Consider the following 14,453-nt stretch of genomic DNA (forward strand, 5'->3'; position numbering starts at 1 on the left):
GGCTGTCTTTGTAAACAAGAATTTGTTCTTAACAGACTTGCCTATTTAAATAAAAAAATTGTGACTGGAAAGAACATTTTGGGAATAGGCCAGAGCTCTATGTGTTGTTGACTCTGTTTTGAAAATTGACATTGTTCCAAGAAATGTTTGTAAGCGATTGGAGGAATACCTTCCCCTCTTCTGGTGTAAAGATGTACTACAACTACAACCTAGGGGTTTTTCTGATCACATGACCTGACCTAGGAAACCAGTGAGTGTGAGTATTAAAGACAAACACATGGGGACGCTTTTGGACAAGAAACATACCAGTGTGTGAGTTGACAGATTTGAAAACTCACCTCTTTCTCAATTGTAGGCCTACTGCTGTTGTGTTATTGTATTACATGGGGTGATAATGCTGTCATTATTATATCTTATGGAATAATTTAAAGGGGAACTGGTCCCGCTGATTTGGTCTCGTTTTCTCGCTTGCTCATCAAGAAACGCTGGCGGCCATGACACAATCTGAAAAGAAAAGGTTCCTGGAGTATCCTTTAGGAAAATAAGAATTTGTTCTTTATCTGACTTGCCTAGTTAAATAAATAAATAAAAATATGCCTCCTCGTCTGGAAACCTACAGACACAAAAGTGAGCAGTTCAGTCACCTGAACCCAATACAGCTAGCCTTCAACATATTCTTATAGCCTACATAATCTTACCTCTTTGTTGACTGATATCCCCTGAACTGTGTCCATTCTCTGCATTAGAAAGATTTGCACAAATAGGAAAAGATGGTATCATCATAAAACAACATCAATTTAGATCATACAATTGACAAACCTTACCTTAAATTAAGTGCCTTCTCCTGCTGCTCTTTCAAATTCAAATGTTTCAGTTAGGCATTTAGGTTCCTGCAAGAACCCCCACCAACTAAGGAGGTTCCTCGATGAACACCACCTTGTATGGGGTTCTTGGAAGAACCTTTCGGGGGCCATTTTAGTGCCATTCATAGGGATGGTCACAGCAAGGGCATGTCTGCATAAAGATGATGAGGACCCACTTGCTGGTCTTCTCTATGCTGCATGCAAACTGGACATCTCTAGAACTGCAGCAGGCCATCTTATGAGGTGGTGTTGACTGGGAGGGCCTCTGACAGTGACATACTACACTGAGTGTACAAAACATTAGCAACACCTTCCTAATATTGAGTTGCACCCCTTTTGCCCTCCAAACAGCCTCAATTTGTCAGGACATGGACTCTACAAGGCGTCAAAAGCGTTCCACAGGGATGCTGGCCCGTGTTGACTCCAATGCTTCCCACAGTTATGTCAAGTTGACTGGATGTCCTGTGGGTGATGGACCATTCTTGATACACACGGGAAACTTGAGCATGAAAAACCCAGCAGCATTGCAGGGGTTCAGTCTGGCAGCGTTCATGACCAGGGGTTCAGTCTGGCAGTGTTCATGACCAGGGGTTCAGTCTGGCAGCGTTCATGACCAGGGGTTCAGTATGGCAGCGTTCATGACCAGGGGTTCAGTCTGGCAGCGTTCATGACCAGGGGTTCAGTCTGGCAGCGTTCATGACCAGGGGTTCAGTCTGGCAGCGTTCATGACCAGGGGTTCAGTCTGGCAGCGTTCATGACCAGGGTTTCAGTCTGGCAGCGTTCATGACCAGGGTTTCAGTCTGGCAGCGTTCATGACCAGGGGTTCAGTCTGGCAGCGTTCATGACCAGGGGTTCAGTCTGGCAGCCAACTGTGAACTTTGTCTAACAGAAAAACAAGGTCAACAATTGTCCTCATCCTTCAATTATAACATAACATTATTTCTCAAGATCTCTCGTTTGGACGCTAATTCTATGCTTTACAGATGTAGACTGACTGGCTCCAGATTGGGTTAGATTCAAGCCGGTGACACGTTACACTATGCAACCAACTGTGACACGTTTTGCTATGGCCCTGGGTTTTTTGCTACTAGTTAGTGCCCTGTTGTAGTCAGACATGAGTTAGATAGTAAGGTGGTTCTTAAACCTCTCCTCGGCGTTCCCCAGTTGTTCCATCTATTTGATCTAGCTAGGTAGCTAGTTGGGGTAGCCAGCTAGCTAACGTGTCATCAGCTATGCTAGGGATGATAGTGATAATTGTAGCAATATTGATGTTACTCATATTGATGTTACACAGGAAATGGAAACCAATTGTTACCGTCTTCATGGACCTGATGTGCTGGTTAACAACATGCATAGTAACGTTTGCTTAACCATATATCTTTGTCTGTCGTGACCACAACACAGAGCATATTGAAACATGGTGGCAGAGGTTCTCAAAACAACCCGGATCTCATCGATGTAAATGAAGTATATACATCCCAGGCAGCAGTTTGAACAAGAACCCGGATCTCATCGATGTAAATGAAGCATACATCCCAGGCAGCAGTTTGAAAAAGAACCCGGATCTCATCGATGTAAATGAAGTATACATCCCAGGCAGCGGTTCTCAAAACAACCCGGATCTTATCGATGTAAATGAAGTATACATCCCAGGCAGCGGTTCTCAAAACAACCCGGATCTCATCGATGTAAATGAAGTATACATCCCAGGCAGCGGTTCTCAAAACAACCCGGATCTCATCGATGTAAATGAAGTATACATCCCAGGCAGCAGTTTGAACAAGAACCCGGATCTCATCGATGTAAATGAAGCATACATCCCAGGCAGCAGTTTGAACAAGAACCCGGATCTCATCGATGTAAATGAAGCATACATCCCAGGCAGCGGTTCTCAAAACAACCCGGATCTCATCGATGTAAATGAAGTATACATCCCAGGCAGCGGTTCTCAAAACAACCCGGATCTCATCGATGTAAATGAAGCATACATCCCAGGCAGCGGTTCTCAAAACAACCCGGATCTCATCGATGTAAATGAAGCATACATCCCAGGCAGCAGTTTGAACAAGTGCCACGTTTACAAGCTAGTCATCGCACCGAATGTCGACGCTAGCTGTCTATCGTGAGTGACTCTTTGCTAAAAGCTAACTGGCTATTGGACACAAGCAGATTTGTGAGTAACTACCATTCCATTTTACAAATAAAATGCCATGGAAAATGCACTGAAACCTCCAGGGAAAATTGACTGATGATTTCAATTTAGCACTGACCTGGAAAAAATGAAAGTGGAATTCAATGTGTACATGGCTCTTACAATGGGAGAAAAATATGAGGACTACAAAGTGAAGCTTCTGTATTCTCATTGGGGAAATCGGCAGAGAGATTTATGAGACCCTCAGTGTGGGCAGTGCAAAAGACAATCTCTTTGTAGAGGAAGTAATTGCAGCTCTGGATGCATTGTGTGATCCCAACAAAAATGAAACAACTGAAAAGGTGTTATTTTTTAATGCGCAGCCAGGGCCAAGATGAGAGTTTAGACAAATATTTCACTGAATTGAGGACTCTAGTGGCCAACAGCAACTTTGGAGTAATCACACACTCTCTTATCAGGGACAGGATTGTGTGTGCGCTGTGTGACACACACTAAAGAGAGCCCTTTCCTCAGAGTTACTGATCTCAGTTTAGAGAAATGCATACAGATTTTAAGAGCTGCAGAACTGTCCAGACAGAAAACTAAAGTCATAAATGTGTAGGGCCCTGTAGCAGTGCATGCAGTAACACAGAAAGAGAGACAGAGAGGGAGAGGAGACCCTACAGAGGGACAGATCATTATACAATGCAGATACAGTGAACGGACACATGAGAGAAAAAAATGTAAAATGCCCTGCACATGCGGAAAATGTGTCAGGTGACTCAGAGAGCGGTGAGGATGTTCAAGGGCCAAAGTCTGATAGCATCAACGTGGTACAAGAGAAAACCACAGATCCCAATGCAGCTCCCTTTGCAACCATGCTGGTCAACAAAAAGTCAGTCAGATTTCAGCTAGATTGTGGTGCTAGTTGTAATGTTATCCCTGCAAACCTTACAAAAGCCAGTCACCTAGAGCCCTGCAGTCAGGTATTGGTGATAACAAGAGTACTCTGACACCACTGGGGAAAAGCACAGTTAAAGTGATCTATCCACGCAATAGGAAAACCTACAGAGTGGAGTTCATTGTAGTCAACAAGAACATGCACATGTCAATTCTAGGCAGTAAGGCTATCCAGGCAATGGAGTTGATTACAGTGCAGCATCACAACATCCTGGTAATCGAGAAAACAACAGGATCCTGGACTAAAGAGCAACTAAAACAGGATTACACTGATGTATTCCAGGGAGACAGCTGCTTACCCGGCAAACTGAAGCTGGATGAATGAGTGGAGCCTGTTCAGCTGCCAAAGAGAAGAGTGCCAGTAGCAATATATACACCACTCAAAGAGGAGCTCAGTGGTCTACAGAAAAGAAGGAAGATAAAAGCAATTGAAAAAAGCACAGATTGGATTTGCAGCCTGATCATAGTGCAGAAACCGTCTGGAAAACTACAAGTGTGTACTGATCCAAAACCTCTCAACAAGTTGCTAAACAGGGTTCAACAAGGTTCCCGCTGTTGAAGACGTGCTGCCAGACCTGAACAGAGCATGCGTGTTCTCAGTTTGTGATGTAAAAAACTGATTTTGGCATGTAGAACTGGAAGAGGAATCCAGCTATCTCACCACGTTCACTACTCCCATGGGAATCAGTCCAACCCCAGAGATCTTTCAGAGGAAGTTGAACCAGGCAATGGAAGGTCTTCCAGGAGTCAAAATCATTGCAGATTACACTGTGACAGCTAACACACAAGGACTCACTGTGGGAGTGGTCAGAGAGACATGAGCTGGCTTTCAATAAAATCAGGGATACCATTGCACAGACCCCGGTACTGAAATACTACAACCCAACAGAGCAGCTTGTACTACAATGTGATTCTTCAGAAAGTGGCTTAAGAGCAGCCTTGATGCAGGGAGGACAACAAATAGTATACGCCAGTAGAGCCCTGGCAGAGACTGAAAAATAGTATGCACAGATAGAGAAGGAGCTGCTTGGAGTGGTGTTTGGCAAGGAGAGGTTCCACCAATTCACATATGGATGAACTGTGGAAGTGCAGTCAGATCACATGACACAGCCTCTCCTCAGCTACAGCGTCTACAGTGCATGCTCATGAGACTTCAAAACTATGACAGTTTCCGATACGTTCCTGTAAAAACATGTGGTGCTGGCCGACACCCTGAGAAGGGCGTATCTCACAGAACAAGACAACAGAGGCCCTGTAGAGGTAGAAGTGGATTCAATCAACATGGTACACTACCTGCCTGTGTCAAGTGAGAGACAAAAGGCCATCTGGTCCAGCAACTGAGGAGCTCCAGACATTGAAAAATGTGAACCTGGAGGGGTGGCCTGAAGTGAATGTACCCTTGGAAGTAGCCATGTATTTTCACGACAAAGTGTGCAAAATCTTCAGAGGTGAGCAAGTCGTCATGCATGCTGCCCTCGGGTCAGAGATAATGCAGAGAATCCATTCCTAACATAGGAATCGAGGGATGTCTGAGAAGAGCTTGTGGGGTGTGAAGCAGCAGAAAGAGACGCCAAGGCCACACGAAGCACCAAAGCGTCCCTGGGGAAAAATAGGGACTGACCTGTTCCAGTTCAACGACAAAGACTACATAAGTTGATTGTCTCTCAAACTTCTGGTAAGTGGACCATTTGGAGAACACGCATTCGAAAACGGTCATTCAAAAACTGAAGACACACTTTGCACGCTATGGGATACCTAAAATGCTTTACTCAGACTGGCCCCCAGTACTCGTACAAGTTCCAAAGTTTCAGCAAGGCTTGGGACTTTAAACACAAAACATATTCTCCAGGATACTCGCAAAGTAATGGGAAAGTGGAATCGGCAGTGAAAACAGCCAAAAGACTAATGGCAAAAGCAAAGAGAGCACGTGTTGACCCATAGCTGGCCCTGCTTGATCAAATAAATAGCCCATCACAGGGAACAGACAGCAGCCCTGCAATGGCGTTCATGGAAAGACGTACAAAGACACTACTGCTAATGAGTGAAAATCTGCTGGGACCGGTGATGACAAACTGTCAGCAGGAGAAGTTCAAAGAAAGACAGCAGAGACAGGCAAAGTACTATAACACCTCTGCTAAGGATCTTACAGAGCTGCCGATGAGATGACAGGGTGAGAGTTCAGCCACTCACAGAAGAGGAACAGTGGTGGCAGAGGGCCACAGTAGTCAGACCTGGGGAGCAAAGGTCCTACGAGGTGAAGACAGAACAGGGACAGGTCTTCAGAAGGAACAGGAGACACCTGAGAAAGAGCAGAGAAATAGAGGAGGATTACCCACTGTTGAGGAGCCTGGACAGAGCACCAACTGATGCCCAGAAGGGTGTGGAACACAACCTAGAGGTGGACGCTGCATCTCAACAAGAAGATTCAAACATCTCAGGTCAAGCACCTCCAGATGTAATCAACACTCCTCACACAAGGTCTTACATCTTACACCTGAAAGACTTTGTGCGAATGTACATTTAAAAAGTTATAATGTAATGGACAGTCAGAGACAGTAAACGAACATTCAGTTCACATTCAAGTTGATTGCAGACATGGACTACAAGCCAAAGTTAGGTGGAGTCTGCCTTTTTTTTTTAAAAAGTAAACAAAAAGAGAACTTGTAGCAATATTGATGATACTCATATTGATGTTACACAGGAAACGGAAACCAATTGTTACTTACCGTCTTCATGTACTTAAGTGCTGGCTAACAACATGCATAGTAACGTTTGCTAAACTATATATCTTTGTCTGTCATGACTACAACACAAATCATATTGAAACAATAATGATTATCACAATATGCATAACCAGCCGTCTATGGTCTAGCTACCGGTATGTTCTCCACCACTGGGAACCAGCAAACTCCAACCACCTAGTATGCATGATAGGGTCCTTTGGCAGGGCATGCAAACCAGTTGGCTGTGAACACTGCTAGAAGCATGCATTGCATGGTCAATCTGTGTATGGCTTTTCAGTCTAAAAAATTGAAACAATGGAGCCCCACTCAATGAAAGGAGGAGAAGTGGGCAGATGGCCGATTTGCATGTTGAGTTTGGCAGAAGGGGGCATGATGAAGTTGACATCATTTTAATCCAAACCTGATCTTCATTTACTCATTGTGACAAAACTCAGTTTTATTTGAGACTTAAGTACACTTTGTAGTCAATGTTGACACTCTAATAAATGTTTGACTCTTATTGATGCCACATACGCCATTTTCAAAGGGATTAGGTTTTTAGGGGCAGTTGCTCTTTAGGTTTCATGTAAATTTCTACACTGCCCTACTACTACTGAAAACAAGCTAAAAATACAGGGTTCTGCCAAATGCTCAGTGCCATTACTGGGAAAACAAATAATATGAAGGGAAGGTTTCAGTTTGAAATGAACACAGAAGGTCTCTTGAAGATCAGAGGGGTATCCTATGAAGCAGGTTTGAGGAGTTAGTGAGGTAACTTTGGTCAACTATGAGTTCAACTCGGGATCACCAGTCATACGAAAGTAGCCCTGAGTTTGTCAGGTAAACTTCTATGACATCGAATCATTCAGAACTAACTTTCTCAGGGTCAGGCTAACTCAGAGCTAACTCAAATTATCCTGAATGAAGTGTCTGAGCCATGAATTGTGGACCAATGAAATCAGATACCCTCCCTCTCGCAAAGATTGTGTCCTCATCCCCTTCATTTGAGGAAGATGACTGAAAATATTTTATTGATTTAAAAAAAGTGTGTACAAAAATTGTAATGTTAAAATACCTACATATAAAATACCTATGGCGGAGGCTCAATCAAGCTAGTCGTCTTGACTACTTTCTTATGTCATTCTCGCTGGCACCAAAAGTTTTAAAAAATGTTGATAGGGGACAGAATGCGGTCGGACCATTAAATCATTTCCACGTGTGTGAGAATATTGGAAATTTAATCAAAGTCTATTGGATGATAAATGATTCTGTCTTAGTTAAAAACAAGTTATAACTGACCTTTCCCGACATAATATACGTACAGTAAAACAGGTCCCCTTATTATATGGGACACTTTTAAATGTGCCTTTAGAAGCCATGCAATTCAGTACTCAGCTCTAAAACAAAAGCAATTTAGGTCAAAAGAGTCCATATTAACAAAGGGAATTGTAACGCTTGTCTTCGTCCTCCTCAGACGAGGAGTAAGAAATGTCAGAGGTGTCCATATTGTATTTAATACGAATACTGAACACATGAACAAAACAATAAACCGAACAGTCCTGAACGGTGAAGCAAAACACAGAACAGAAAATAATCACCCACAACTCAAAGGTGAAACCAGGCTACCTAAGTATGGTTCTCAATCAGGGACAACGATTGACAGCTGCCTCTGATTGAGAACCATACCAGGCCAAACACAGAAATCCCAAATTATAGAAAAAAGAACAGACTGCCCACCCCAACTCACGCCCTGACCATACTAAAACAAAGACAAAACAAAGGAACTAAGGTCAGAACGTGACAGGAATGGAAGGACTAGCAGTGCAGGTAGATAGAAATAAAAACTGTACCATAAAGGCACAGAATAAGTTAGAAGAAAAACCTAAATAAATTGAGGATCTTATTCAAGAAAGATCAAGTGTAATATACAGTTGTGTAAAGTACTTAATTAAGTAAAAATACTTTAAAGTACTACTTAAGTAGTTTTTTGGGGTATCTGTATTTTACTATTTATATTTTTGGCAACTTTTACTTTCACTTCACTACATTCCTAAAGAAAATAATGTACTTTTTACTCCATATATTTTCCCTGACACCCAAAAGTACTTGTTACATTTTGAATGCTTCGCAGAATAGGAACATGGTCTAATTCACAAACTTATCAAGAGAACATCCCTGGTCATCTCTACCACCTCTGATCTGGAGAACTCAGTAAATTATGTCTGAGAGTTGGAGAGTGCCTCTGGCTATCCGTAAATACAACGAAACTAGAAAATGTGTCGGTCTGCTGTGCTTAAAAATGAATTTGAAATTATTTATGCTTGTACTTTTGATACTTAAGTACATTTTAGCAAGTACACTTACTTTTTATACTTAGTACAGACAGTACCAGACAAAAGTTGACACACCGACTCATTCCAAGGTTTTTCTTTATTTTTACTATTTTCTACATTGTAGAATAATAGTGAAGACATCAAAACTATGAAATAACACATATGGAATCATGTAGTAACCAAAAAATTATATTTTATATTTGCTATTCTTCAAAGTAGCCACCCTTTGTCTTGATGACAGCTTTGCACACTCTTGGCATTCTCTCAACCAGCTTCATGAGGAATGCTTTTCCAACAGTCTTGAAGGAGTTCCCATATGTGACAGACCGACTCAAATCCGTCTATGTAGCAAAATTTGAAATTGTGTTTTTTACATTGAATAAAATTATAGACTCAGAGCTACAAAATGGTATATCATACACTACAGTTGAGGAACAATGGGCAAGTAATTTAGCTTTGAAAGTTGATTAACTTGTAAACTCACTTTTGAGAAAAAGGCCTTTGAATGTTTTGGTACCACTACTGGAGAGCCCTTCTTTGTCTACACCCATTCAGCATTGTCCACACCCTCTTAAGCTTTAGCCACACCCATCTCTTTAACAGCAGTCAAACACCCCTGTAAAGATATTTTGTTATACACAGATTCAAAATAGCAATTGACAACAAATTTGTATTTTGTGGTTGTGACCCAGGGACTCTTGACCATTTATTTTGGGACTATTATGTCAGAAGATTTGAGTGAGTTAGAACATTTTATTTTAAAATAAACTACTATTAATGTTAATTTGATAGACTCTGATATGTTTTATTTTGATCCAAATTATATAGACCCTGATTCAACTTTCATTATTAACCTCGACATGGCGCCGGAGGAGATGGCCGCCGTTTTACGGTCTCCTAACCAATTGTGCTATTATGTGGGGGTTTTTCACGATATTTGTAAATTATTTTGTATATAATGATTCTGCAACCATATCTTACGGCAGAAAAAAGCTTCTAGATATCAGGACAGCGATCACTCGCCTCGGATTAGACGGGACATCAACGGGACATCAAAAACTGTAATATCCTATGTTTCACGGAATCGTGGCTAAATGACGACATGGATCTTCAGCTAGCGGGATACACGCTGCACCGGCAGGACAGAACAGCACACTGACCGGGGGGCTGTATAAGGAAATAAGCGAACAGGAAACCGCTCACCCAGAGGCGGCACTCCTAGTGGCCGGAGACTTTAATGCAGGGAAACTTAAATCAGTTCTACCAAATCTCTATCAACATGTTCAAAGTGCAACCAGAGGGAAATAATAAATAATAGATATTGTAGATCACCTGTACTCCACACATAGAGATGCGTACAGAGCTCTCCCTCAACCTCCATTTAGTAAATCCGACCACAACTCTATCCTCCTGATTCCTGCTTACAAGCAAAAATTAAAGCAGGAAGCACCAGTGACTCGGTCTATAAAAAAATGGTCAGATGAAGCAGATGCTAAACTACAGGACTGTTTTGCTATCACAGACTGGAATGTGTTCCAGGATTCTTCCGATGACATTGAGGAATACACCACATCAGTCACTGGCTTTATCAATAAGTGCATTGAAGACATCGTCCCCACAGTGACTGTAGGTACATACCCCAACCAGAAGCCATAGATTACAGGCAACATTCGCACTGAGCTAAAGGGTAGAGCTGCCGCTTTCAAGGTGCGGGACTATAACCCGGAAGCTTACAAGATGAGAGGTTGTAACCTAAGTTGTAACCTGCTTGACATCATGGGAAAATAGGATGGGAATGCAGGATGTCTTGGCTGATTTCTTTTGATTTTCCCATGATGTGAAGCAGGTTACAACCTCTCACTTTGTTATTTGAAATTGAAATCATCTCCAAAATGTCTCTATTTTTAAAACAAGCCATAGAAAGTAGGTTGCAATTTCAGTTTAATCCTCCAGAGAAAACAGAACAAATAATACAACAAATATTGTGGCTAAACACATATACTACTTGATTAAAAAAATGCATCAATTTTTTGTATTTTTTTTAAAGGTAATCTTTGTAAATTATATCATAAATAGGACTGGTGGAGTTATGTCACACATGCAACTATAAAACATATTTTGAAATGTCTGCTCAACTCAAAATGACTTCCAACTAATTGCAGCATTACTGTGGAAGGGGGAGAAAGTCAAAAACTTGTCTGTCAGCCCTGATTTAAAGACCAAAATTGGCTAAAGAAAATTGTGATGAATAAAAAAGTATACCAGTTTCATATAAGGACTTAAAAACTTAAAAATTAACAGCTGCGCCATATATATTGCAAAATAGTTGGGAAGAGATTTTCAATGTACCGATTCCATGGCATATGATTTATGAACTGATACACAAAATAGCGCTGGATTCAAAACTTTTTTCAATTTATATTATTATACAGAATTCTTGCAACAAATATAATATTATATATATGGGGGATACAACCATCCCAGCTCTGCAAACTAACTTTCAAGACTCTTGCTGCGAAGAGACAGAATCATTAGATCATTTGTGTTTGTACTGTGCATATGTAGCTTGTTTTTAGTCGCAGGTTCAGGAATGGCTGAAGAATAGCAACATTTACCTAGAACTAATAGCACTGCTGGGTGATTTAAAAAGTCATAGTCAATCAATCAATAATATAATAATACTCTTAGCAGAAATGTTTCTTTAATTTACAATATGTAGAATCTATGAGAATAGAAAGGTTCAGAACTTTAGTGAAACATCACAGCACAGTTAAAAAATATATGGCAAATAGAAATCAAAACTGGTATTTAGAGATAGATGGGAGGCGTTGAGTGGAGCTGAAGGATGGAATATTGACAAAATAAAATATGGGAGATTGGAAATTATGCAGACAATCTATCTGCAATATAAATAACAATACCTATCACATGACACATTTAATGACAGCATTTTTTCCCCAAACAATGTTTTTCACACAATTGGTATTTTGAAATTTGCAAAAGACAAATGACAGCGGCAATCAACCATAGACATAGATTATGGAAGGCAGTCGGAAGGAGGCAAGATCAGGTGGGACCATTCTAGCTAATGAGAGAGCAGATACTAGTAATTACAGCTTCAAAGTCAAAATGGGTTATCATAAGAATGTGCTTTTTGGTCTTAATTTAGAGTTGCACTATGCAGAAATTGTTCCACCATTTCCTGGTTGCTAAAACTCTAATAGTTCGCCTAATTTCACTTTATGTGACAAAATAAGATAGTATAGTGTAAAGAATCATTGTACCATCCGTGTATACGATAACTGCTAGAAATAATAGAACACCATGAAACATCTAAGAAGCCAGGCCTGGTATTTATAGCGGATTTTGAAAAGGCCTTCTATAAAGTAAGACCACATTTTATTTATAAATGCCTTGATTGTTTCAATTTCAGTGATTCTCTTATGAAATGGGTAAAAGTAATGTATAGCAACCCCAGGTGTAAAATAGCAAATAGCGACTACTGCTCAGAGAGTTTTGAATTGTCAAGAGGAGTTAAACAAGGGTGTCTGCTGTCACCATATCTATTCATTATGGTCATCGAAATGCTAGCCATCAAATAACAACAAACTATTAGAAATCCAAGACTTAAAAACAAAGGTGTCCATGTATGCCGATGACTCAAGTTTTATATTAAGTCTGCAAGCTAGATCCCTGCAATGTCTCATTGAAGATCTAGATAACTTTTCTGGACTCTCTGGACTAAAACCTCATTATGATAAGTGTAAAATATTATGTATTGGATCTTTAAAAAAATACAACTTTTACATTACCCTGCAGTTTACCTAGAAAATGGGCTGATGGTGAAGTAGACATACTCGGTATTCATATCACAAAATATATAAATGAGCTCTCCACATTCAATTTCAATAGAAAAGGTGTAAAAATAGACAAGATCCTGCAATCACGAAGAGGTAAATACCTGTCTATTTATGGAGAAATTTCCCTGATTAACTCCTTAGTCATATCTCAGTTTACTTACTTACTTATGGAACTGCCTACTCCTGATGATTAGTTTTTCAAATCATATTAGCAACAAATATGTTGCTTTATCTGGGATGCTAAACCAGACTAAATAGGCACTAAGCGTGCCTATCTATATAATTAATATGAACTGGGTTGATTGAGATGATTAAATATAAAATCACTAAACCTCTCTCTAAAAACTTTACTTATCCAAAAGTTTTACTTGAACTCTAAATGGTTCTCAACTAGATTTCTAAGAAAAGCTCATCCATTGTTTAAAACTTCTTATGGCTGAGATCCCTTTAACGGGATCAATATGACAACAGCCAGTGAAAGTACAAGGCACCAAATTCAAAACAACAGAAATCTCATAATTAAAATTCCTCAAACATTCAAGTATTTCACACCATTTGAAAGATACACTTCTTGTTAATCCCATCACAGTGTCCGATTTCAATTAGGCTTTACAGCGAAAACACCACAAACGATTATGTTAGGTGAGTGCCTATTCAGAGAAAAACAGCTAAAGAGAAGAGTCACAAAAAGCAGTAATAGAGATAAATGAATCACTAACCTTTGATGATCTTCATCAGATGACACTCATAGGACTTCATGTTACACAATACATGTATGTTTGGTTAGAATAAAGTTCATATAAAAAAATCTCAGTATACATTGGCACGTTATGTTCAGTAGTTCCAAAAACATCCGGTGATTTTGCAGAGAGCCACATCAATTTACAGAAATACTCATCATAAATGTTGATGAAAATACAGGTATTATACATGGAACTTTAGATAGACTTCTCCTTAATGCAACCGCTGTGTCAGATTCAAAAAAACTTTACTGAAAAAGCAAAACATGCAATAATCTGAGTATGGCGCTCAGAGCCCAAAACAACACCCGCCATGTTGGAGTCAACAGAAGTCAGAAATAGCATTATAAATATTCACTTACCTTTGATGATCTTCATCAGAATGCACTCCCAGGAATCCCAGTTCCACAATAAATGTTTGTTTTGTTCGATAATGTCCATCATTTATGTCCAAATAGCTCCTTTTGTTAGCACGTTCAGTTCACAAATCAAAATTCATGACGCGCGTTCACTAGGAGCAGACGAAAAATCGAAATGTTCCGTTACAGTCCGTAGAAACATGTCAAACGATGTATAGAATCAATCTTTAGGATGTTTTTAACATAAATCTTCAATAATGTTCCAACCGGAGAATTACTTTGTCTGTAGAAATGCAATGGAACAGAGCTCGCTCTCACGTGAACGAGTGTCACCAGCTCGTGGCTCTCTGGCAGACCTCTGACTCCCCTCTCCCCTTCACAGTAGAAGCATCAAACAAGGTTCTACAGACTGTTGACATCTAGTGGAAGCCTTAGGAAGTGCAACATGACCAATATCCCACTGTATCTTCAATAGGGAATGAGT

Source organism: Oncorhynchus mykiss, chromosome 22 (genome assembly GCF_057628025.1).
Source record: "Oncorhynchus mykiss isolate SJ-2025 chromosome 22, ASM5762802v1, whole genome shotgun sequence".
Classification (NCBI taxonomy): Eukaryota; Metazoa; Chordata; class Actinopteri; order Salmoniformes; family Salmonidae; genus Oncorhynchus; species Oncorhynchus mykiss.